Source organism: Cyprinus carpio, chromosome A10 (assembly GCF_018340385.1).
Source record: "Cyprinus carpio isolate SPL01 chromosome A10, ASM1834038v1, whole genome shotgun sequence".
NCBI classification, from domain to species: domain Eukaryota; kingdom Metazoa; phylum Chordata; class Actinopteri; order Cypriniformes; family Cyprinidae; genus Cyprinus; species Cyprinus carpio.
This window is the reverse complement of record NC_056581.1, coordinates 20,769,582-20,794,579: the sequence shown is the minus strand read 5'-3', so window position 1 is coordinate 20,794,579 and position 24,998 is coordinate 20,769,582. Positions and strand designations below refer to the sequence as shown.

Genomic DNA, 24,998 nt, shown 5'->3' with positions numbered 1-24,998 from the left:
CAACTCCTCATGTTTCTACAACACAGTGTTTAAGTAAAACTAAAAAGAATAAATTCATGCACTATTTAATTCTACATAAATAATTCAAATATTAGCAATAGTGTTTTAAAAATAGGTTTACGGGAAATAAAACGACTTAAAAAGCACTATTTATTCCAGCTACATACAACCCCCATAACTACTAGCAAGCGAGAGACGCCTAAAAAATTAGTGTCGAAACAATAGAGTGTAGAAATTAAATAAAAAGAATAAATAATGCACGATTAATTCTACATAAAATAATCCAATATTAGACAAAATAGTGTGTTTACAAAATAGCGTTTAAGAAAATAAATAAAAAAGAATAAATAATAGCCACTATTTATTTCTACATAAAATAATCAAATATTAGAAAAATTGTGTTTTAAAAATAGTGTTTAAGTAAAAATAAAAATAATAAATAATGCACTATTTATTTCTACATAAAATAATTCAAAATTTAGAAAAAAAATATCTTATTTAAAAAAATTGTGTTTAAGTAAAAATAAATAAGAATAAATTAATGCCACTTTTATTAATCGAATATTAGAAAAAAATTGTGATAATGCACTACATCAATAATGTGAGCATCGTCTAGTGCTAAAACAAAAAACAAATATTGAAACCAAAAACACACACTTTATTCCACACAGAAAACAATATTCAAAAATAAACATTGAAAAACAAAAAAATTTATTCCGCACCATAAAAAATACGGATCTGGACGCTCTTTCTCAAAGCACCGGCTGAATGCTCTGCATCTCATCTGATTTGGGTTTTGTCCAGGGCTTCGAGAAGTTGCTTGAGGAGTTCACAGATGCGGATCTGGACGCTCTTTCTCAAAGCACCGGCTGCAGATGTTGACCGTGAAGGACTGTGGTATTTGTGTGTGTATCATTTGCATCTTGACTGTTTGAGTGAGCTGTCAGCACAGAATAAACACGGATGGCTGGCAGGTGCGTGCTGTAGCTGGTTCACTTCCACACGCAGAGCCTCCAGAAACCATTCAATTGCTTCCGCATTACTTGTGTGTCAACAGTTGTTTACTGAAAACCCTTTAATAAAATCTGAGATTTAATACAATTTCATGTCTCCCATTTATTAATAACCCAATCACCAATAACACATTAAATATGAGCTCTGAGCAGAAATTATTATTTTTCAGATAATTTCTTCAGATTAGTTTTATTATAGTGCTGTATAACGATTAATCGCATACAAAATAAAAGTGTTTATGTACATAATATATCTGTGTGAATTGTGTATATTTATTAGGCCTATGTATATAGAAATGCTCACACATACAGTATATATTTTGAAAATATTTACATGTATATATTTATATTCATATAATTTATATATAAATATATTTAATGTATAAACATAACATATTTTTCTTAAATATATACATGCATGGTTGTGTATTTATATATACATGATAAAAATACACAGTACAATGTATGTAAAAAAACTTTTATTTTGGATGCGATTAATCGCGATTAATCGTTTGACAGCACTTCTATTTTTATTACTATTTTATACATTACGTAAGCTCATACATAGCATATGTTTTTTTTTACATTGTTTATTTATTTCCTAGAGCGTCACGGAAAGCCTTTTTCGAAATTATAATTTTTTTTCTTTATTGAAAGAAACAAAAAACGTCACTGCGTTACAATAAAATAAAAGGAAAATGGAGAAAATCAACAAGAGCATCTCAATCAGTAAGAAAAATATCACTGTAAATCTTAAGAAACATATTATTCTTATTGTTATCAGTGAGTTTGAGATATTTAACAATAAGTGACATCTCAGCTAGAAAGACATCAAACAAAATCTGTTTATCACAATGAACCGAAGTGATTTAAAGCGTCGTGAAGACGGTGTGAGTGAGATGAAGGGACTTTTATTTTGTCGCTCGGCGTCCCGGAAGTGTGTGTTGTTGTTGTCGTCATGGCGGATCACAGAGCGATGCTTGTGAGTGAGATGAAGATGAACGTGTTCGCTTGTCACCAACACATTATTCATCTTTAGATTAAAAACAACATAGTACTTTTTGTAAAGGTACAAATTTAATAACAACAACAACAACAAAAACAGAAATTCTGTAATAATAGAAATAGCAGAAATAAAAAATAGACTCAGATTTTCCCTTTAGATATTGTTATTTATAATTTTTTTACTACCACTTATATTTATTGTATGTAAAGATAATAATAATAATAAGAGAAATTCTATAATAGTAAAAATATTATTATTGTTTAATAATATTATATATTTTTAATTATTATTATTGTTATAACTTTTTTTTTGATGTCACCCAAACATAATATAAAAAATCCTTCTGACCCAAATGTGTGTAAATCCTTCTGACCAAAAACCTAATAAAAAAATAAAAATAAAACAAAAAACAAAAATAAATAAGTATTGTTTTCTTTTTAACCTACCACTATATGTATTGTATGTAAAGATAATAATAATATAATAATTAAAATAGAAATTCTGTAATAATATAAATAGCAGAAATTAAAAATATTCCCTTTTAGATTTTCCCGTTAATAATTTTAATATTGTTGTTTTTTTTACTATTTACTTATCAAAATTTATTTGCCTGTCACTAAACATTATTTCATCGTAAACATACAGCCATAGGACTTCTTGTATAGGTAAAAATATTATTTGAAAAATGTAAAAAGTACAACTATAGTTAATTACTTTAATATTTGTTAAAAATAAACAAAAATCCTAGTGACGCGACCCTGATGTACAGTGGGCATTCATTCATCCTGCACTCGGAAGTCACAGCAGGATGATGACGTTTTGTAAAAGTATGATGTGAGTGTATTTTGAATTTCAGTGCCATAAAAACTAAAAATGCAAAAATCAAAAATAAACTATTCACGTGTTCTTTTTGAACTACCACCTATATTTATTGTACTGTAAAAAATAAAATAATATTAATATTATGGTAATAGAAATTCATGTAATTGCATGTATAAATAGCAAGAAATTAAAAATTCCCTTTGAATAGAATTATATATTTATCGAAAAGTAATAATCTTTGATATTGTTTTTTTTTCAATAAATTTTAGTAGATTTGGTGATAAATTTTTTTTTTAATGCCTGTCACCCAAAATGACTCATTCGTCATTTAGGAAAAATACAACATAGTACTTTTCGAGGTTCACGTAAAATAGTAACAAAACGGTTATTTGAAAAAATGTATAAATAAATGTTGACACAACAACAGAAATTCTGAGAAAAATAAAGGCTTAATAGCAGAAATAAAAAACTGCTAGTGACAGCAAAAAATGTGATATTGTCATACTTATATGTGCCCTCCACTTTCCTCCTGCACTCGGCCATTCATTAATGCTGATGTAGTGATTTGAGAGGATGATGTGATTTATATTTTCATCTTTCAGTGCCATATGCCAACCTATACTAATACTAAGGCATTTTAATTCAACATGAAGCCTATGAAAATCAATTTGGGTGATTTGTTTACTTTCAATTGCATTTATTATGTGTCTGTAAAAAATGAAACATGGCATTATTTCCTGATGCCATTTGATTAAGTTAAATGTCAGAGCGACAAATGCTTTGATCCAAAACGACTTACAAAAGAGGAACAAAAGCAAATGTTTCCAGTGATGTTCATTCAGACCTGAAACATTATAATGTCAAGTGAAAGTATTAATAAGTATTTAAATAATTAGTTTGGTTCAGAGCGAGAGCAGTGTAGTGTCTGAGTGAGGTTTTCTTCTTTTGTGTGATCTGTGCTGGATGATGCTCTTCAGTCTCAGTTTGTGTGTGTTTTTGTAATGTGTCGCTGACGCCACTAGAGGGCCACACTGCCATTATCCATCACTAGTGTGTGAGTGTGTGTGTGTGTGTGAGAGAGAGTGTTTGTGTGTGTCAGAGAGTGTGTGTGTGTCAGTGTGTGAGAGAGAGTGTTTGTGTGTGTCAGAGACAGTGAGTGAGGTGGGTGTGAGAGAGAGTGTTTGTGTGTGCAGAGAGTGAGTGTTTGTGCTGTGTGTGAGAGAGTGTTGTGTGTGTAGATGAGTGAGTGTGTGTGTGTTGTGAGAGAGAGTGTTTGTGCGTGTCAGAGAGGTGAGTGTGTGTGTGTGTGTGAGAGAGAGTGTTGGTGTTGTCCGAGAGTGTGTGTGTGTGTGGTGAGAGAGAGTCTTGGTTTGTGTCAGAGATTGAGTGAGTGTGTGTGTGAGATGAGAGTGTTTGGGTGGTGGAAGAGAGTGATGTCGGTGTGTTGTGTCAGAGAGTCGGGGAGGGTGGTGTCTGTGTGTGTGTGGGTGGGGGTGTGGAGAGTGATGTGAGTGTTTGGTGTTGTGTGTGGTGTGCCTTGGGTGTGTGTATGATGGTGTGTGTGTGTGTGGTGTGTCAGACGAGTAGGTGTGTTTTGTCGTGCTGTGTTTGGTGATGTGTGGTGTCAGAGATGTTGATAGGTGTGTGTCGTTTCGTGTGAGTAAGAGTGTTGGAGGCGGAGAGTGCTGTGTGTTGTTGTGAGAGTGGAGTTTGTGTTGTGGGCTGGAGAGTGCGGGTTTTTGTGTGTTGTCGAGAGTGACTGTGGGGTCGGGCCGAGAGTGTGACGTAGTGTAGTGGTGTTGTGAGCGAGAGTGTTTGTGTGTCTGTCAGAGATGTGAGTTTGTGTGTCGTGTGATGAGAGAGGTGTTTGTGTGTGTCAGCGAGTGTGAGTGTGTGTGGGGGCGAGAGAGAGTGTTGTGTGGTCAGAGAGTGAGTGTGTGTGTGTGTGTGACGACGGAGAGTGTTGTGTGTGTTGTCAGCGAGAGTGTGTGTGTGTGTGTGGGAGAGACGAGAGCATTGTGAGTGTCAGGAGATGTGAGTGTGATAGTTGTGGTGTGAGAGAGAGTTTTCGTGTGTGTGTGGGAAGTGAGTTGTGCGAGAGTTGAGCTGTGTAGTGTGTGGGTGTGTCAGCAGAGTGAGTGCGTGTGTGTGTGTGTGGGTAGAGAGTCAATAACGAGGGTGTGTGTGTGAATCAGCGTGTTTGTGTGCAACACACCAGATGGAATCACTCTGTGTGTGTGTCACAGGGGGAGTGAGTGGAGTGTGTGGTGTGGTGTGTCAATAAGAGTGTGTGTTGTCACACGCACACACACCACCAGGACACACACCACTCTGACACACACACACCACCACACACACATCACACACACACACACACAAACACACACAACCACACACACAACACTCATCACCCTCTCTGCACACCACTCAAACTCTCTGACACACAACACACACACACAACACACACACACACCCAACCTCACTCTCTCTCTTTGTGAGGGCCGGTTTGAGTTGTATGTTCATCGGAGTGCAGTGAGGACATTTTGTGGTCCGGTCCTCACCTTTCTGAGAGGCCCTTTAAGCCTACTGTCTGATGGTTTTAGAGGGTCAGGTAAATAACTGGGACACGGGCAGGTTCAGGGTAAGGAGCAAGAGATTGCCATTGGTCAGGGTATGTTTCCAAACAGATAAGCTGATTACAGAGTGTGTTGTGTGTGTTGTAAATGTTCGGTCGGTCTCTCTAGTGCGGTGTGCTAGAGCAACTTCTTTCCCAGGCTGTGGTGTTTTGCGGGCCTCCGTGGGGCCGCTTTGGATAGCATGTGTTGTGGTTGTCGGGAGCGCTCGGTTCCAGGTGAGGAGTCTGAAGTACAGATCGTCAAAGCCACCTGTCGTGACACAGTTGGATTGGGAGCGCTGGTTGTGGTGGTCTCTGCGTGAAAAGAGAGCCGTTCCTGCACGTCTTCTACTGAATTTCAGACATCACGAGACTCAGTTTTTGGACTTCAGGAGGCGCTGAAGATGTTTGTGTTTCTGTGACAGAATCCAGTGAAAAGAAGTCACGGATTTCTCATGAGATAAAACCAAAGCGTAAGTGGATTACAGCATCTGTACCCCGCTATGACCCTCTGTGTTCAAGTCGACGAAAAATCCCCGACATAGCAACCAGTGATGCAGTCGTTAGATCTCTTTAGTTCAGGCTTCTACGTGACGTAAGTGATTAACAAAAAACCAGGTTAGAGCACAACGACTTCCTTCCTAAACGTCCCCACTGCACATTTATTAACAATAATGTTTATTAATTAGTGTGCAATATCAGTGATAAGATTTAACATTACAACAACCTTTAAAATAAAATTATTTAAATATTATTTTTCCAAATTGGATTTTCTTACTTGAGTATTATATATTATATCTATATCTTAATTCATATATATTCTATTATAATATTAGTTTATATTTTACTAACATTTTCTATGTGTGTTTTCACATATCACAGTTTTCAAAATTAGTCCCCCTTATTATTATTATTTTTCAAATAGTGTATTATTTATATTGTGAATTATTATTATTATTATTGAAGTAATATAATACTTTTCATATATTAATATTTATATCGGAGTTTTTTTATTCTAGTTAATAAACAGCTTTAGTCCCATAATAATAATTATATATAAGGTCTTATTATCTCGTTTGTGTCCAAAAGTCCCCTACAGTACAGATTATTTAACCGTTAACTCCCAGACTTTTTTGTGAAGAACCTTAAGACCATTAATAAAATATTATGTGTAGGTAGTAATTATGATATCATCAAAAATACAAAATATATATAAAAATAACATTCTCAATGTCACAATCACACATTAATATATATATAAATATCACATCATATATACAAAAATACAATATAATTATATCGATATTACATACAGCGAGTTGTACAGTACAGATGGTTCCCGCCGTTTCAGCTCTCACCCGGGAGCAGCTGATCTAAGAGGTAACGGTCAAGATTCGGAACAGAGCTGGCAAATATCAGTGTGAGCAGTTACATCATTCATTTAAACAAGCTCAAAACTTGTTCCCGAATTGAAAAGAACATTCACATTTTCACGAGCAGCTGCACAGGAAGACAATAGTTTCATTATTCAGCTTAATTCAGTCCAACATGTTACTGAAGTTTGAATGGTAGATTTTAACCTGATGACACTCATTTCTGATGATCTCTGCTTGCACAGGTCTCAGCTTTGGCTCTGGATCCTTCCGGCGCTCGACGTGAGGAGATTGGTGGATCTTCGGGAGGGATGGACTCTGCACGCACGCTTTCCGATCCTGCAGTCGACAGCGGTGAATGGGAGGGCGTGAGACATGGTCTAGCTGAACGGTTGGTGTTCTGGGGATTTGATGGTGGTTCACCATCATCCTGGTCAGGGAATGCAGCCCCGATCTGACCAGTCAGATCACGATAAACGCGAGCCATGACTGCTGGCTATCTCTTAAATATACTTTTGTTTTTCCTAGAAATCCCCCTAAAAACCCAGCTGACTCAAGATATTGCTAAAAATATATAAATATATATTTTATTTAATATATTATTTTTGCAAAAAAAAACAAAAAAAGAAAACACACATATATCTCTCATATCACTATTATATATATAATATTATATCTAATATATAGTCAGATATATATCGATATCTATATATATATAAATAAAATTATTGTTTGCATTAGAGGATTATCTGTAAATGGTATTGATTAAAATAACTCAATTATATTTAATATTTGATGCCTTTAAACCTATTGAAGTGACGATAGATTTTTTTGTTTGTAAGTATAATTAAGTGTGTTATAGTTAAGGAAATCTAATTAAAACAAATGCTGCACATACCGAAAAGCCATTTTTTTAAATAATAGCAAAGGTTTTCTAATTCATAAAATAAAATAAATTCAATTTTCAATTAATACCAGTTTAGAGATCCCACAAATTACCATAATAAGTTCATGCTAAAAAATGTTTTTAAAAATATATTATATAATATATATAATATGTATATATGGGAAGAAAGATGAATTTTCTCGTTTTTAAAAACCCAGTCATCTGTTATGCATCAACCCAAATTCATTATTCCCATAAAGCCTCAGTTAATTTGATGCCCCCCCACAAATAAAATAGAAGTAACATACATTTAAACATTATGGAAAGCCTATTTTTAAACAGGCCCATCGTTCTCTCGGTCAAATCAGATAAACAGCAAAGGATGCTGGTATTTTTGTTATTGCTCGTTGTTTTTCCGTTGAAATTCCCTAAACCGTGGAACCCCATATTGTATGAAGAGCTGCAGAGGGATGCGGGATTAGTTCTCCATGGAAAGGTACTGACATTGGAAAAATCCTTCCTGTAATGGCTGCGCTGTGTGAGTGCGAGATTATACACCTCCACGGGCACATTACCACAGTTCCAGTAACCCCAGGGGACAGCTGTGATCCTGCTGACCAGGCACGAGCGGGGAGCAGTCGAGACGGCCAGCAGAAGAAACATACAGGCGGCATTGTGGAGCCACAAAGCTGGTGACCGGAGGAGGGTAGACAGGGCTTCACTGCGCGACCTCTGCTTTCTGCTGACCGTGTTCGTGTCTTCTCAGCGGTTCCCAAGAAGAGAGGTCAATCCGAAAAAAACAGCGTTTACAAGCGTCTCCGCTTCCACAGCGAGACAGCGTCCACAGTATATTAGGCGTAATTGATGCTGAGATCGGGCGGCATACACTTTATAGACAGTGTCGCGATGATAACATAGCTTTATATGGAATGCTAGGACGCTTTGCAGCGAGCAGTATGTTCCTGTTCTCTTGCTAGCTTTATCTGCGGGCAGCTTATGTGCTTGAATAGAACGTCGGCACAGTGTAAAACCATATCCAGACATAAAGAAAGCGTGTTGCTTTAACATTAAGACTTTATTAAAGAGATCTTTGAGGCTTTTGATTTTGTGCGGATTTTAATGCACCATATTTTCAACCATTTAGCAGCTTAATGCAAAAATAATGATATCAGATTATCTTTGGAAATTGGTGTTTTATGCATCATGGTAGTGTTTGGTGTGCAGCTTTAAAAGAAAAGCAAAAATTCTAAATAAAATAAAATTAAAATTTCTGAACACAAAAATATGAAAATAATTTATCATTAATAGTTTTTGAAGGACAGAGATGTGGATCAGTTCTTAAGCAGGGTCGCATGGTTTTATGTGATAGATCGGATTATCTATCTACTATATAATATACATATAGCGACCATAAATACACATCACTACAGCACATGCCTGTTCAACAGAGTTTTGGGACTGTCAGTCAGTTTGTAAAAAAAAAAAAAAAAAAAAAAAACAAAATTTTTGAAAAAGTCCTCAAGGCTGCATTTATTTGGATCAGAAATACAAAAAAAAAAACAGTAATATTGTAAAGATATTATTGCCATTTAAAATAATGGTTTGCTGTTTTAATATACTGCTAAAAGATACTTTTATTATTATGTGACTTGACAAAGCTGAATTTTGCATGCTTAATTTTTGATTTTTTTTTGGAAAACTGTTGATGACTTTTTTCAGGATGAGTATTTGGCTGAATACCGTTTTAAAAGAACAGCATTTATAAATTAAATTAAAGTAATGCATTTAGCAGACGCTTTGTATCCAAAGCGACGTTACCGTGCATTCAAGTCTATCAAGTTTGTTACCTATCATGTGTTCCCGGGGGAATCGAACCCCCAACCCTTGCGCTGTTAACTGCAAAATGCTCTACCACTTGAGCGAAAGAGGAGCAACTAATTTAAAAATATAATTCCTTTCAACCAATAAAAGTCTTTATTATCAATTTTATCAATTTAACACATCTTTGCAGAATAAAAGCCTTAATTTCTTTAACAAAAGAAAAAAAAAGAAAGAAAGTACATTTTTTTTTACTGACCTCAAATAACCAAAAAAATATTAACAATAAAAACAAAAAATACAACAATTAATAAAAAACACTATTTTTAAATTTGTAACTTACTCAACAAATAAAATAATCAAAAAAATTTCACACATTCCAAAAAAATATTAAGCAGCAAAACATACAGGTTCTAATATTGATGAATAATATCATAAGATAGAATCGGATTTATGCCGATCAGGTGAACACTGAATGGCTGGAGTAATGATGCTGAAAATACCCGCTGCCGGCCACAGAAATAAATTACATTTTAAAGTATATTTAAAGTAGCAACACCCAATATTTTAAGTTTTGCAGTGGAATATTTCACAATATTACTGTTGTTTTCTGTATTTTTGATCAAATAAATGCAGCCTTGTGATTTGTGATTTTGTGGTCTCTTTTATATTGAGCATTTCTTGTGTAATCGTGTCTGTGTGTGTGTGTGTGTGTGTGTGTGTGTGTGTGTGTGTGTGTGTGGTCATCCTTGCAGTAATCAGATCCAGGATATACTGAGGTCTTATGAAGCGAAACAACCGGTCTGTCAACTCAGCACCTGGCCATTTTTGAGAATAAAAATGCATAAGGAACACAAAATTAATATGTTTCTCCTGACGATATACTGAGGTCTTATGAAGCGAAACAACCGGTCTGTGAAAGAAACTGAACATTATTTACAGTATTATTACCTGTGATCCAGAGCCTCAGGTAAACAGTCCGGAGTGACAACCGGTTCACGAACGAATCATTCTTCTGAATCGGTTCTTTTAACTGAACTGGATGAATCAGTTCACCAAATGGAACTGAAGCGTCTGAATCAGTCCGTGGCTCAAGCAGCAAGATTCTACAGTACTCGCCCCCCCCTGTGGTTTCAAAAACCAGGCCCGTTCAGATGCTTGACAGTTCACTTCCGAATCCAAATGAGTCCGAAATAGCGGCGTATCTGATCGGATCCAGCTGATGAATGAATCATTCAGCGCTCCAGCGCCAGCAGACAGCTGAACTGAGGAGGACACACAGCATCTTAAAGAGAGTTTTGCGTGAGTCGTAGAGCCTCTGCGTCTTGTTCCTTGAAACTTGATTTCTTTCAAGACAGTTCGTTTCAATGAACTGATTCAGTTCACTAGTAGTGTTTTATGTAATCCTGCAATGACGAAACATATACGCAATTATATTATTAAAGCACCCAATAATGATATGAAATATGGATGTTTAACTTTTCTAAAGCATATAAAGTGAATAAGCTAGTCTTCATCAGCTCACCTTTTTATTAAATAGTGAGAAAGCATTAAAACGTTCTTTTAAAGTGTTCAGTTCACACATGCACATATCAGCGGCTCATTGGCTTTCAGTGACTGTTGGAGGAACTGGAGCACTGAATCAGTTCATTCATCAGAGGATCAGATCAGATCAGATACGCCGCTATTTCGGCTCATTTGGATTCGGAGTGACTGTCAAGCGTCTGAAAGTGAGATTTGATCGAGTAACTTGTAGATCTGTGCTGCTCGAGCCACGAACTGATTCAGATGCATCAGTTCGATTTATTAAACATACACACACATCACATAAAAAAAACCAATCAAAAAAAAAAATCACTCTGGACTGTTTACCTGAGGCTCTGGATCACAGGTAATAATGCTGTACATAATGTTCAGTTTCTTGCACAGACCGGTTGTTTCGCTTCATAAGGGTTTTGTTTTTTTCCCCGTATATCGTCAGGAGCCAATACGAATATTCAATATTCCACTACTAATAATTTTTTTTTCATTCACAAAGTTATTTTGATCCACAAACTTACATTAAACAAATCATCAAGGACTACGCCTTCAGCTAAAAATCGCCTTCAGCTAAAAATCCTCTTCACTGTTCTACTGAAGAATCTGGGATGGCCTGAGGATGAGTAAACTAACAGCAAATGTGCATTTTGGGGTGACCTATCCCTTTAATTGTTAGGGTCAGAAGGTGAAAAAACTAATTGTGACGATATGCATCTTATCCAATCTTTTTCAGGGGTAACTTGCTCTTCTCACATGTTCAGTACACACTCTTTTCACATGGTCTGTTCACATTGTTTGCTTCAACTGAGGCGTAATGAGGTGTACATGAACTACATCAGAGAGGCCAGCGGCCACTAAATATTGCACCTGGTCCTTTGCCCCGTGTGCAGACACACTGTCCCGGTGTAATCAGTGTTTAAAGCGCGGCTGGATGACGGTCACGTCACTAATGTAGTGTGTCGACACGCCACAGTTGCTGCAGGACTGCTTCCACTTGCTTTGTTTGTAATTAGGTTTTCTCTCCTCTTTAGGCACTTCATGTACCCTAGAGAGTGCGTTTCAGCGTCAAACATAAATATTGTTTTGTTCAATCATTGTCAATGTCTTGTTTTGCTGTTGAAAGATGCCAACTGGACATCCATAACAGAAGTGCTTTGAATTCAGTCAGTTTTATTATCATAGTTATTACTTCCACATAACAAGCACGCTCTACGAACACAAAAAAAACAGTATACTGTTGTAGTATTTAAAGGGGTCATATGACGCAGCTAAAAAGAACATTATTTTGTGTATTTGGTGTAATGAAATGTGTTTATGCGGTTTAAGGTATAAAAACACATTAATTCCCATATACTGTACATTATTGTTTCTCCTCTGTGCCCCGCCTTCTGAAACGCGTCGATTTTCACAAAGCTCATCGCTCGAAAAGCGAGGTGTGCTCTGATTGGCCAGCTATCCAGCGCGTTGTGATTGGCCGAATGGCTCAAGCGTGTGACGGAAATGTTACGCCTCTGAACATACAGTGATGCCTGGTCACGGCCGGAGCGACGAGACAAAAACATAAAACCCATATAAATGTGATACTAAACATGATTTTCTAGTCGTATGTTTTCTTTTGGAAGGCCAAACAAAGTAGTTTCTCTTTCCACAGTTGAAACACACAGCGTCTATACGTCATGGTGCGACTAGCGGCAACAACAATACTACAATGAGAATAAAAGCTACGCCTTCTTTCTTTGCGTGGGCGGGGTTATGCAAATCTTCCCACATACTGACGTAGAGATGTGTGGCGTGTTAGAACGAGCTGTTTCAGGGGGCGTGGACGAGTGTTAACTTATATAAAGAATATCTCTTTGGATTTGAGACTTTAGTCTTTGCAACTGCACAGATCTTCTTTATTCACCGAGAGCTTGTAACACTCCAAAGAGAAAGGAGAAAATCCCATTTAATAATAATATTACTTTTTTTATCTGTTTTTTTTTTTTTTTTTTTTTTAGGTATTTTTTGGCTGTGCTTTTTATGTTTAGTTTTTTAGTTTTTTTTTGGGGGGGGGGGGGGTAATTGCGGATTTTCTGCTGCATTATTTGATCAAAAATACATAAAAAAATTGTGAATGTATTATAAATCTAAAATATCTGTTTTCTATGTGAATATCTGTTAAAGTGTAATTTTATTTCTGTGATGTGCAGGTGTATTTTCAGCATCATTACTCCAGTCTTCAGTGTCACATGATCGTCAGAAATCATTCTAATATTTATTGCATATTATATTAATAAAACACCAATCAAAAAACACAGTAAAAAAAAATTACCTTTCAAAAAAAAGTGCAAAAAAATACCACTCAAAAAACTAAAAAAAAGAAATTAATATTTTTATTACATCGATCAAAAGTGACAGTAACGGTTACACCGATCAAAAAGAAATGCTGTCAAATAAATTGTTCCTTGAACTTCTATTCATCTGTGAAAACCTGAAAAATAAACTGTATACAGTTTTCACAAAAAATATTGTGCAGCACAACAAATTTCCAATAACTTAGATAATAATTCCATCTCTATATGAATTAGACGGAAAGTACCAATGATAATCAGTAACAACTCAGCATCACATCACAAAAAAAAAATATATTAAAAAACAACACAACAAAACAAAATTATTATTTTAAATTGTAATAATATTTCACAATATAACTGTTTTTACTGTATTTTTGAACAAATAAATGCAGCCTTGGTGAGCAGGAGAGACAAAAACAAAAAAAAATAATTATAAAATAATAATAATAATAAAAAACAGCAAAAGGGCATAAAAATTACTAAAAATTAAACTAAGAGAAAATAATTAAACAAATAAATATTTAAAAAAACATTAAATTATTCATTATTTATGTAACTTTATTTTTATTTCAGTTTTAATATTTAGTAATTTTAGTATACTTTAATACTTATTTTATTTCATTTTAGTTTAATATTTTATTTTGGCTTAATTTCAGTGAATGAAAAGAATATTTAATGTTTTAAGTAACGGTTTCTGTAGGTGTTATTAGCGGTCAGTCACTGAGGTTTGGTCATACTGAGGTCAGTAGCTCCAAACAAACCATCTTTTGTTTCCTGTTTGGAGTCACTGACTGACAGGAAGCAGTTGTGATGCATTATCCAATCGCTATAAAGGATTCTCTTATCTCAAACAATGCCAAATATCTGCTCTGAATGAATTTGTGTTTTGTACTCCCATTGAGGTCAGTGTGTGGGTCTATGGGCGTCTTTTGAAGGTCAAATGAACCAAATGCTGCGAAGAACGTATTTGTTATGCGGCAGATGAACGGCACGCTTTAATAATGTGCTTTAAACAGCACAGCATGTGCTCATCATTACAGACAATCACTGACAGCTTTATTTATCCTCTCACAATGACTTTATAAAAGTGTTTTGATGCATTTCCTGGACTTTAACTTCCTGTGTTTAAATCAACACTTTAAAGTCAACATTGGAAACATGTTTTCATCTGTAGAGTGTGAATGTGAAACATAAGGAAATAATGTTGGACAGAACATCTTTTGTGTTTGTGAAAAAATGCCGCTCACAATTTTACAATTATGTAAAAAATTTGCTTTGTTAGTATTATTCTCTCACAACCAGAAGTGGAGAGAATAGTAAAGAATTTATAATAAAATTATGATTTTATGACTACACTGATTAATCATTTATTGGAGAAAGTACCAGAAAAATGTATTTAGAAATGATATAATCTGCTTTGTTTTATTGTTTGACTTTAAAAATATTTAGATTCAGATTATTTTGCATTGGACTTTAATTTTATTCAGGTTTTTACACTTTGGCTATTTTATTGAAGTGCATAATGTAATAAAACACTAAAATCATAACTAATGTACATGATGTATTATATCAAATGTCTGCACGATTGTTTTTACACTTTACAGTGCAATCAAATCCTTGTTTAATATTGACTAAACAACGATTAATTCAAATGTCCACTTAATTTTTAATATTTGGCCACTTCTTTATGATAATAACTGTTACAGCGATGATCATTTCTTGAGTGAGGCAACAAGAACATGGTGACTTCAAAGCACGTTAAATTCTAGATTTTAAAAAAAAATTATGAATATGATTCAAATTATTTATTGTAATTATATTCATATTAAATATATTCATAAATAAAAAAAAATAAAAATAATACAAAAAATATATATTTAAAATATACACATTATTTTATTATTGTTAATTATTCAAATTATTTATTGAGATTGTTCATATTTAATTTATTTGTTAATAATTCCAATTATTTATTGTAATTATATTCATATTTATTTATATTCATATTTTATTTATATTGAGATTGTTCATATTTAATTTATTTGTTAATAATTCCAATTATTTATTGTAATTATATTCATATTTTATTTATTCGTTAATTATTCTAATTATTTATTGTAATTATATTCATTTTTTTGTTAATTATTCAAATTATTTATTGTAATTATATCCACTTTTTCATTTTTTAATTATTCCAATTATTTATTGAGGTTATTCATATTTTATTTATTTGTTAATTATTCAAATTATTTATTGTAATTATGTTCATATTTTATTTATTTGTTAATGTATGTCAAATTTTATTGTAATTCGAATGGTATGACTTTTCATTTATTTGTCAATTATTGCAAATTATTTATTGTAATTATAATTCAATTTTTATTATTTGTCAAATTATTTCAAATTATTTATTGAAAATTATTTCATATTTTGAGTTATTTACTTTATTCAAATTAGTATTTATTTATTTATTTATTTATTATTCAAATAATTTTTATTTGTTTATTTATAAATGTTTTAATTTATTTATTTATTATTCAAATAATTTTTATTTGTTTATTTATAAATGTTTTAACCCATTTAATAGAATTTTATTCAGATTTTATTTGTATTTATTTTTGAATATGACTCAAATTTAATTTTGCTTAATTTGCACGTTGCGTCCTCATGATCATCTAAATCTGTCGTCTGTCCTCTTTTAGGGTCACACGGCGAAGCTGAACGACGGCTGCTGGCATCCTAAAATCAAAGAGGAGTTTCTGACCTGCTCCAGTGACGGGTGAGTCGTCGAATGCGTATTCTTTCTGCTAATTAAACTGCGTTTCCACATCGTTATGACTGGAAATGAGTGTTGAGCTTTGTTTTACGCATGGCATTGTGTTTTCATATTCGAGTGTGTCATGGACTTTCCTGTGAAAACCATTTGTTCTTGACTTCAATACAAATAATCCCAGGGGATTGTGGGTATTTCACTGGGCGTGTTGTGAGTGATCCAGAGTTTGATGTTAGTCACTGAAACTTTCCAAAACAGCACAGGAGCCAAATGCATGACTGTCTTAATCAAATTTAACATTATACTCCGTATTAAGCACTGAAAGTATATTCCTCAACACACGATCCATGTCATAAACTCATAACTTAAACAAAAAACCGATATGTTTTTTAATCACATTTCTTTTTTATTTGATTAAAATAACTTTTATAGCAGTCATCAAGAAAGTGAGAGTCAGATTCAGTGATTCACTTTTTCAGACTGATCGTTTTGGCCCAATTCAAACGAATCGCCGAAACTCATAAAGAAAGTCATATTTTAAGATTTTTCTTTAATCACTTAGAAAGCAGGTTCTGAATCAGATTCAGGGAGTCATCTGATTTTAGTTTTAGAGAGTCGTTTGCCAGACTTTTTTAATGAAATTCAGTAATCTGTTCATAAGAGCCATTTGTTCATACGAATCGAGTCTTTTTGACCACATTTGAATGTTTTTCCTTTAATTAAAGTAACATTTATGGCAGTTATTCAGTTAGTAAATGAGTCTGATTCAGTGAGTCATTTGTAAGACTGGTCTTTTTGACCAGTTCAGGAATCAGTCTATAACACTCCTTTGTTTAAAATGATTCAGTTTTCACATTTTTGGAGTTTTTCTAATAAATTAATGTAGAAATGTATGGAGTGATTTTGTCAGTAAGTGAAATCTGATTCAGATTCAGGGACGATCCATTTGTCAAAAACCGCTTTTTTGTAAATTATTATATCTAGTTATTACATTATTAGCCAATGTCAAGAATCAATTCATAAAGAATCATTAATAAAAAAATAGTCTAAATAAAAAAAAACAAGATATATATATATATAATATATATATATATATATAGTATATATATTTATGAGTATGTTGTATTGGTCGAGTAATGAAGATTTCTGCTTTCTGTCTATGTATGTCTGTGTTCTTCTTTTTGTGTACTACACTTCTCGTATTCTGCTTTTACTTGGCTATTTGATTATCAAATCCTTCCGTTCTGCATCTTTCTTTCTTTCTTTTTCAACGGATCTTTCGTTTCTTTCTTACTTTCTTTCTTCTTCATTTTCCGTCAAGCTGTCTTTAAGTAACTTTCTTTCGTCTTTCCTGTCATTCTTTCTTTCTTTACTGTCTTCTTTCTGTCTTTCTTTCTTAAGTCTTTCTTCTTCTTTCCTTTGTCTGTCTTTCTTTCTTTCTTGTCTTTACTTTCGTTTTCTGTCTTTTTTCTTTACTTCTTCTTCTGTCTTGTTCTCCCTTACTTTGCTGTCTGTTCTTTTTTCTTCTTCTTTCTTTTCTTTCTTTTGCTTCTTTCTTCTTTCTTTTTGTCTTTTATCTTCTTTATTTCTTTTTCTTTTTTTTTCTTTCTCCTTCTTTAGTGTCTTTTCTCTTCTTTTTTTCTTTATTTTTCCCCCCTTTTTTTTTCCCTTTCCTTCTTCGTTTTTTTCTCTTCCTTTCTTTTTTTCTTTTTTTTTTTTCTTTCTTGTTTCCTTTTTTTTCTTTCTTCTTTTTTTCTTCCTTTTTACCTTTCTTTTGCTTTCCTCCTTCTTCCTTCTTTCTTTTCTCGTTGCTTGTTACTTTTTGTCTTTCTTGTTATCCCGTTCTTTTTCTTTCTTCCCCCGTTTTTTTCTTTCTTTCCTGTTTTCCTATTCTTTCTTTCTTTACTTTCTTCCCTTCTTTCTTTCTGATTCTTCCCCTTTCTTTTCTTTCTTTCTTCTCTTTCTTCCCTCTTTCTTTCTTTTTTTGCCTTCTCTTCCTTTCTTACTTTTTACCTTCTCTCTTTGCCTTCCTTTCTTTCTACCTTTCTTCTTCCTTTTTTTTCTTCCTTTCCCCCTTCTGTTGTTTCTTTCTTTCTTCCCCCGCTTCTTTCCTCTTCACCTCTTCTTTCTTCCATTTCTTCTTTCTTTCTTTCTCCTCCTTCTTTCTTTTCTTTTTGTCTTTCTTTTTCTTTTCTTTATTTCTTTTCTTCTTTTCTTTCTTTCTTTCTTTTTCTTTCGTCCTTCCTTTCTTCCTTTCTTCCTTTCTTTCTCCTTCTATCCTTGACTTTGCTATCATCTTTCTTTCTTCTTTTTTCTTTTTTCTTCTTTCTTTCTTATCTTTCTTCCTGTCTTTCTGTCTTTATTTCTCCGTCTTTATTCTTCTTTCTTCCTTCCTTTTTCCTTCACGGTATTGATATTTGCCTTTTGTCTTTCTTTCTTTCTTTCTTTCTTTCTTTCTTTCTTTCTTTCTGTCTTTCTGTCTTTCTTTCTTTCTTTGACCAATTCAAGAAATGGTCCATAAGAATAATTAATTAATTAATTAATTTTAATCAAATTGAAAGCAATTATGACATGCAGTCAGTAAATGAATCTGATTCTGATTCAGGGAGTCATTTGTCAGAACAGTTCAAGGATCTCTTCATAACAGTCAGTTGTTTTGATCACATTTTAGGGTTTGTCTTGAATTAAATTAGCATTTATGGCAGTAATCTGTCAGTCCGTGAGACATTCTCCACTTTTTTTCTTTGTTCATAAGAATCATTTCTTTGTTCGTAAGAATCAATCATGCCGTTTGTTTTTCTCACTTGCAACATCTCAAGCACAAAGTTATGTATTTTGTCGCAGCGCTGCAATAAATGCTGATACGTTCAGCCAAACACATTTGCGTTTTTTTTTTTGCAGCATTCCAGTTCAGATGTTTCAGTGTTCACAGCCTCAAAAACCAGTACAGGCCTGTGTGAAATTATATTGCGTGTGAGAAACCTTTGCACCGAGTCGGATGTCATGACGATTAGACCCTCATTGTGTTCCCCTTATAAAAGCAGGCTGGTTTACTGTACGTGTGTGCGTGAACTATGAACCGATGGCGTTACAGATGTGGGCTCGTTTATTCAGTTGTAATATAGATTCTGGAAGTCTCCCTTGGCACGTTGCAGTGCATGTCGCAGGCGGTTTCAGAGGAGGAAACGGGGAGCCGTTTAGCTTGAGGAACAGCTGCAGATGTGAGCCGGTTCCCCGGTGGGACATTATATCAGTGCTGAGGCGCCTCACAGAGCCCTGGAACGGGGGCCACATGACGGTGTCCTGTGATGGCTGGTGAGGCTGCGGGACGGTCCGTGCACACGGAGGTTAACAGGGGTCACGCGGGGGTCTAGATGGACTCGGTAAGCGCTGTAATGATGCCCTGCTAGCTGTAGATTAAACCTGACACGAGCGGTCCTCTTCAGGGGATGAACCTTGAGTCTGACCCTTTGTAGAGACTGAAACGAGATGTTTTATCAAACTTACAACAAACTCACTACTATGTATCCAAAAATAATCCAAAAAAACATAAAAAAATCATAAAATATTCATTTACCATAATGGGGAAGGAAAATGCTTTCCCACATGTTTGTTGAAATGTTGTTCGCACGTTTGAACAACCCCGCAGAGCTAGCCTGATTTAATGTGTTTCCATTTTTTACTTTTTATCCTCAGTTTATCGTCTGACGACCAAAAAATGGGTTGTCTAAATAAATGTATTAATAAAAAACTATAGATTTCCCTACAACAATGACGTATTAATATGGAGGAAATCTGGAACCACTTGTTTGGAAAGACCGTTTAAAGATTTATTGGGATTATAAAAAAATGAGTGGGTGGATATTTACTGTTATTGGCTGGTTGTTTTCACACACTGCGGCCACACAAATATGTGTTCAAACACCTTATAAAAGTGATTTTTGCATTCTATGGCACCTTTAATGAAAAAATACCTTGGTTGTATGATATACCTCAAAATATTATTGTTATTATTTTAATTATTAATACTTTAGAAATAAATTTTAGTATACAATAATAATATATTTGTCAAAATTTCTTCAAGTTAAATCAGACTCTTACTTTGAAAGTATTTTTTGTTGTTAATAATAAACAGTAATAATAATACTGAGAATTACATTTTAGTATGCAACTAATAATATCATAATTTCTTCAAAGTAAGTCATAATATAAAATCATATATTTTTTTTGTATTTATTAAATAATTTAACTAAAATGTTTTGTAATGTAATTCATTACAGAATAACATAAAAACAAATTCTTTAATATTAAAAAAAAGTAAAATTCATATATAAAAAAAAACAAAATTCTAATTATAAAAAAAAGTATATATATATATATATTCTCTGGTGTGTGTGTGTGTGTGTGACCCTGCAGCACAAAAGCAGTTTTAAGTCTCTGGGGTATATTTGTAGCAACAGCCCAAGAATACATTTGTATGGGTCAAAAATTATAGATTTTTCTTTTATGCCAAAAACGAATACAATTAGATATTAAGTAAAGATCAATGTTCATGGAAGATAGTTTGTAAATTTCCTACACGTAAATATATCAAACTTCATTTTGATTAGTAAATATGGGGCATTGCTAAGAACTTCATTTGAACAACTTAAAGGCGATTTTCTCAATATTTAGATTTTTGCTCCCTCAGATTCCAGATTTTCAACTGGTTGTATCTCAGACAAATATTGTCCTACTAAACAAACCTACATCAATGGAGAGATTATTCATTCAGCTTTCAGATGATGCATAACTATATCTTAATTTAAAAAACTTTACCCTTATGACTGGTTTTGCTGCTCCAGGGTGCACAACATATATATATAGTATATAATTTCTATTATTATTAGTTCATGTTTTCCAGTCTCTCGCATCATGCTGTGACAACTTAGAATAAGTTCCACTTTAAAATATCTCTCGAGACGAAACTGCTGCATTGCGTCTCATCCAGCTGTTTCTGAACATCATAATGCATCTCAAAAAATAAAATGCTTCCTGCTGTGGATAAGCGTGCTTTCCTGCAGACGAGATTACATGCTTTATGCTTAATGTCTGGGGTGAAGCCTTCCTTTAACGGGGGTCCCGTCTGAGATGAATGCATCTCTTGTGTTGGGTTTGCAGGACGGGGAATCCGTCATAAATAGAGCAGGTTTCAGCACACATCCGTAAGGTCACGGATCGCTCACAGCGGTGCAGCTCTGAGGATTGATAATAGCACAGATAAAGATGACCCTCATTCATCTGAGCACCCTCCTGCTGCCAGACCCTCTTTAGTGTCCCTGGTTCCTTACTGCTCAAACAATCCACTGATAAAATGCTTTGACTGGGTCCCTTGGGAGTAAAACGCTCTTTAAGAGCATGCATCTATCAGCACCGCAGGGCCTTTAAAAGACATCATGAGTCAAAGGAACATAAAGCAGAACTGTAGTTTTCATTAACAGAGACCGTGTTCCCATGACCTCACACACCTCACAACAGACTGAGTTCACTAGTAAGGGTTAGGCGGCTAGTAAAGGTCACCTAGGTAAGACGTACATAAATTAAATGTTTCCTGCATGACTAAAAAATGAAAACAAGACGTATGCAAATCATTTTTCACATGCATAGCATGCATTGCAAAAAATATTAAGTAAAATGTATTTATTTTATTTGAATTTGATTAATTTATAATTGATTGAGCTTTAATAAAATGTAAGTAAAATATGTAATATCTTGTATATTTTATATATACTCACACACACACACACACACACACACACACACATATGTAATATAAATTATAATGTAATATTTTTATATATATTAAAAAACAAGACATGAGAACAATTGGCATCGCTAAAAATGCTTTATGTTGAAAATTTTATGTATTTATTATTCATTTAATTATTAATAAACATTTTTAAGTATAAATGAAATGTGTTCAGTACAGTGTTCAGTGTTTGGTCTCTTCTGCTCACCAAATCTGCATTTATTTGATCAAAATATAGTAAAATTGTGAAATATTATTACAATTTAAACGTAAACTGTTTTTCTGATGTGAAATATCTGTTAAACTGTAATATGTATTTTGTTGATCGATGCGCCCGCAGCTGTATTTCAGCATTCATTACTCCAGTCTTCAGTGTCACATGGGGGGGTACTTCAGAATCATTCTAATATGAATGATTTTGCTGCTCAAGAAACATTTCTGATTATATATCAATGTTGAACAAACAGTTGGAGCAAAGCCAGACAATATATTTTTGTGGAAATTGTGATGCATTTTATTTTCCTTACAGATTCACAGCATGAATAGAAAGTTCAAAAGAACAGCATTTATTTGAAACAGAAATATTTTGTAACATCATAAATGTCTTTACTGTCACTTTTGATCAATTTAATGCATCCTTGGTGAATAAAAGCATTGATTTCAATGATATATTCATTATAATTTAAATATGTGTTTTTGTTAAGGCTTAATTTTAAGTGTTCTATATCGTTATGCACAATATAATGTGCTTAATATCTGAAGTGTTCCCGGTTTGTGTTGAAATAGCAGGATGGATCAGTTTTATTGCATGTGTATGAATTTCTGTGTATAAGCACTCATATAATTTCTATTCGTTTTGAGAGGTGACCGTAAAATGTGTCCAATTTCTGTCCCTCGGCTGGAAACGACCCAGAGACCGTGATGACAGACGTTCAGAAGGACTGTATTAATGAATGTTTTTAAGATTTTCCAGATCTGAATTGTTCAGAGCAGAGTGTATTTTTGGAAGCGCTCTCTTTTGTTTCGGATTAGAGAGATCTCATATGCTCGGGGTCTTTGCTAAATTGCTGCTCTTATCAGAGTTAATTAACCTCTGGGGCTTTGGCCAAACGTCTCTGATGCTCAAGCATCTCTTCTGTCCTAAAAAAAATCCCCACCGCCCCTAAATAACATCACATCCCTCCCTCATTAACATAATCGTTCTTCTCTAACTATTTAACTGACATTAATATCTTTTTATCTGACAGTAATTTACCTGAAATTTATTTTAGATGGTGGTGAACTTAATAAAAAAGGTGCTGAATTTAGTAATTAATTGTCTTTAAAGCACCACTGCTAAAAATATTAAAGTAAAATTAGTTTATTTAGTTATTTTGTATTCTTTATTATTTATTAAACTCTAATAAAATATATAATATATATATATATACCTAATATATATATCAAAAACTAAATATATAATATAGAAATCTATCTATAATAGATAGATAGATATTTTCTGCTATAATACTATTTAATACTATGCACTGCTAAAATAATTTTTTTTTAATATATCTGTTTATTTTTTAATTTTATATAATTTATTTTATAACATTTATTAATAATTACATTAGCTTAAAATGCAACTTTTTAATATAATATTATGTATGATATTATAAAATAGATTTTATATATATTAAAAAAACAAGATGTATGAAAACATTTTAATACCGTAGTTGCGCTGCTAAAAATATTAAAGTAAAATGTATTTGTTTATCTGAATTTTGTCATGTTTATTTATTTTTATAAAATATAAATAAATAGGTAATATTATATATAATATTATATATAAAATTTAAAATGATATTTTTATATATATAAAAATACTATTTATATAATAATAAAAAAAAAAATCACTGCAAAAAACAATAATATATAATTTATGAATTTTATTAAAATTATTTACAATTTAACATAATATAAATGTATATTTATATTATATTATATTACAAATGTATATGATTTTGTTTTTTCCATAACCATCACCAATAGATGTGCCCTCAACTGGAGTATATTACCCATTATAGTATATTATATTATATTAAAATATTTCCAATTATATTATATATATGTATATTTATATTATATTTATACTTATTATTATATTATATTAAAAATATATATGATTTTGTTTTTTCCATAACCATCACCAATATATGTGACCCTGGAGCACAAAACCAGTCATAAGTGTCAATTTTTCGAAATTGAGATTTCTACATAATCTGAAAGCTGGATGAATCATCTCTCCATTGATGTATGGTTTGTTATGATCGGACAATATTTGTCTGAGATACAACTATATGAAAATCTGGAATCTGAGGGAGCAAAAAAATCTAAATACTGAGAAAATCATCTTTAAAGTTGTCACAAATGAAGTTCTTAGCAATGCATATTACTAATCAAAAATTAAGTTTTGATATATTTACGGTAGGAAATTTACAAAATATCTTCATGGAACATGATCTTTATTTAATATCCTAAGATTTTTGGACATAAAAGAAAAAATCTATAATTTTGTCTCATACAATGTATTTTTGGCTATTGCTACAAATATACCCCAGAGACTTAAAACTGCTTTTGTGCTCCAGGGACACATATATCACCCATTTTCTGATGTGAAATCTCTATAACATGAGTCCTTCCCAGAGCTGAACTCAATCTGTAAACCGTTAACTGTTTTCAAGCGGAGCTCCTTTGTCGTCCGTGTGAACATGTCGAGTTTGGATGGCTTCACATCAGGGTCACACACAGTCCAGTGCGTCTCAAACCGAGGAAGTCTTGCACATCTCCTTCACAAGCGTGCGTGTCGTTCGTTCAGTGCACTTGAATGAGCTCCGCAGTCCACTGAAGCACACCGCACCGACGATGAAGACGATTAATTGCTCTGAGCCTTTAAAAGTTCATTAAGAGCCTTTTATTGAGACGCAGGGACAGATGAATACCGTCCCGATGGCCACCCAGCTTTCATTTCAAATAAAACACGAGCAGCTCTTC

General features: G+C 33.3%; 1 long non-coding RNA gene across 1 annotated transcript in view; it reads left to right on the top strand.

Moving 5' to 3' along the window:
• The first annotated feature begins 16,106 nt into the window (after positions 1 to 16,106).
• The window catches only part of LOC122134533, a 36,054-nt gene continuing 27,162 nt past the window's right edge, over positions 16,107 to 24,998 (top strand). The window contains exon 1 of the long non-coding RNA XR_006161031.1: positions 16,107 to 16,183. This is a non-coding gene — a long non-coding RNA (uncharacterized LOC122134533). The remainder of the gene's footprint in view (positions 16,184 to 24,998) is intronic.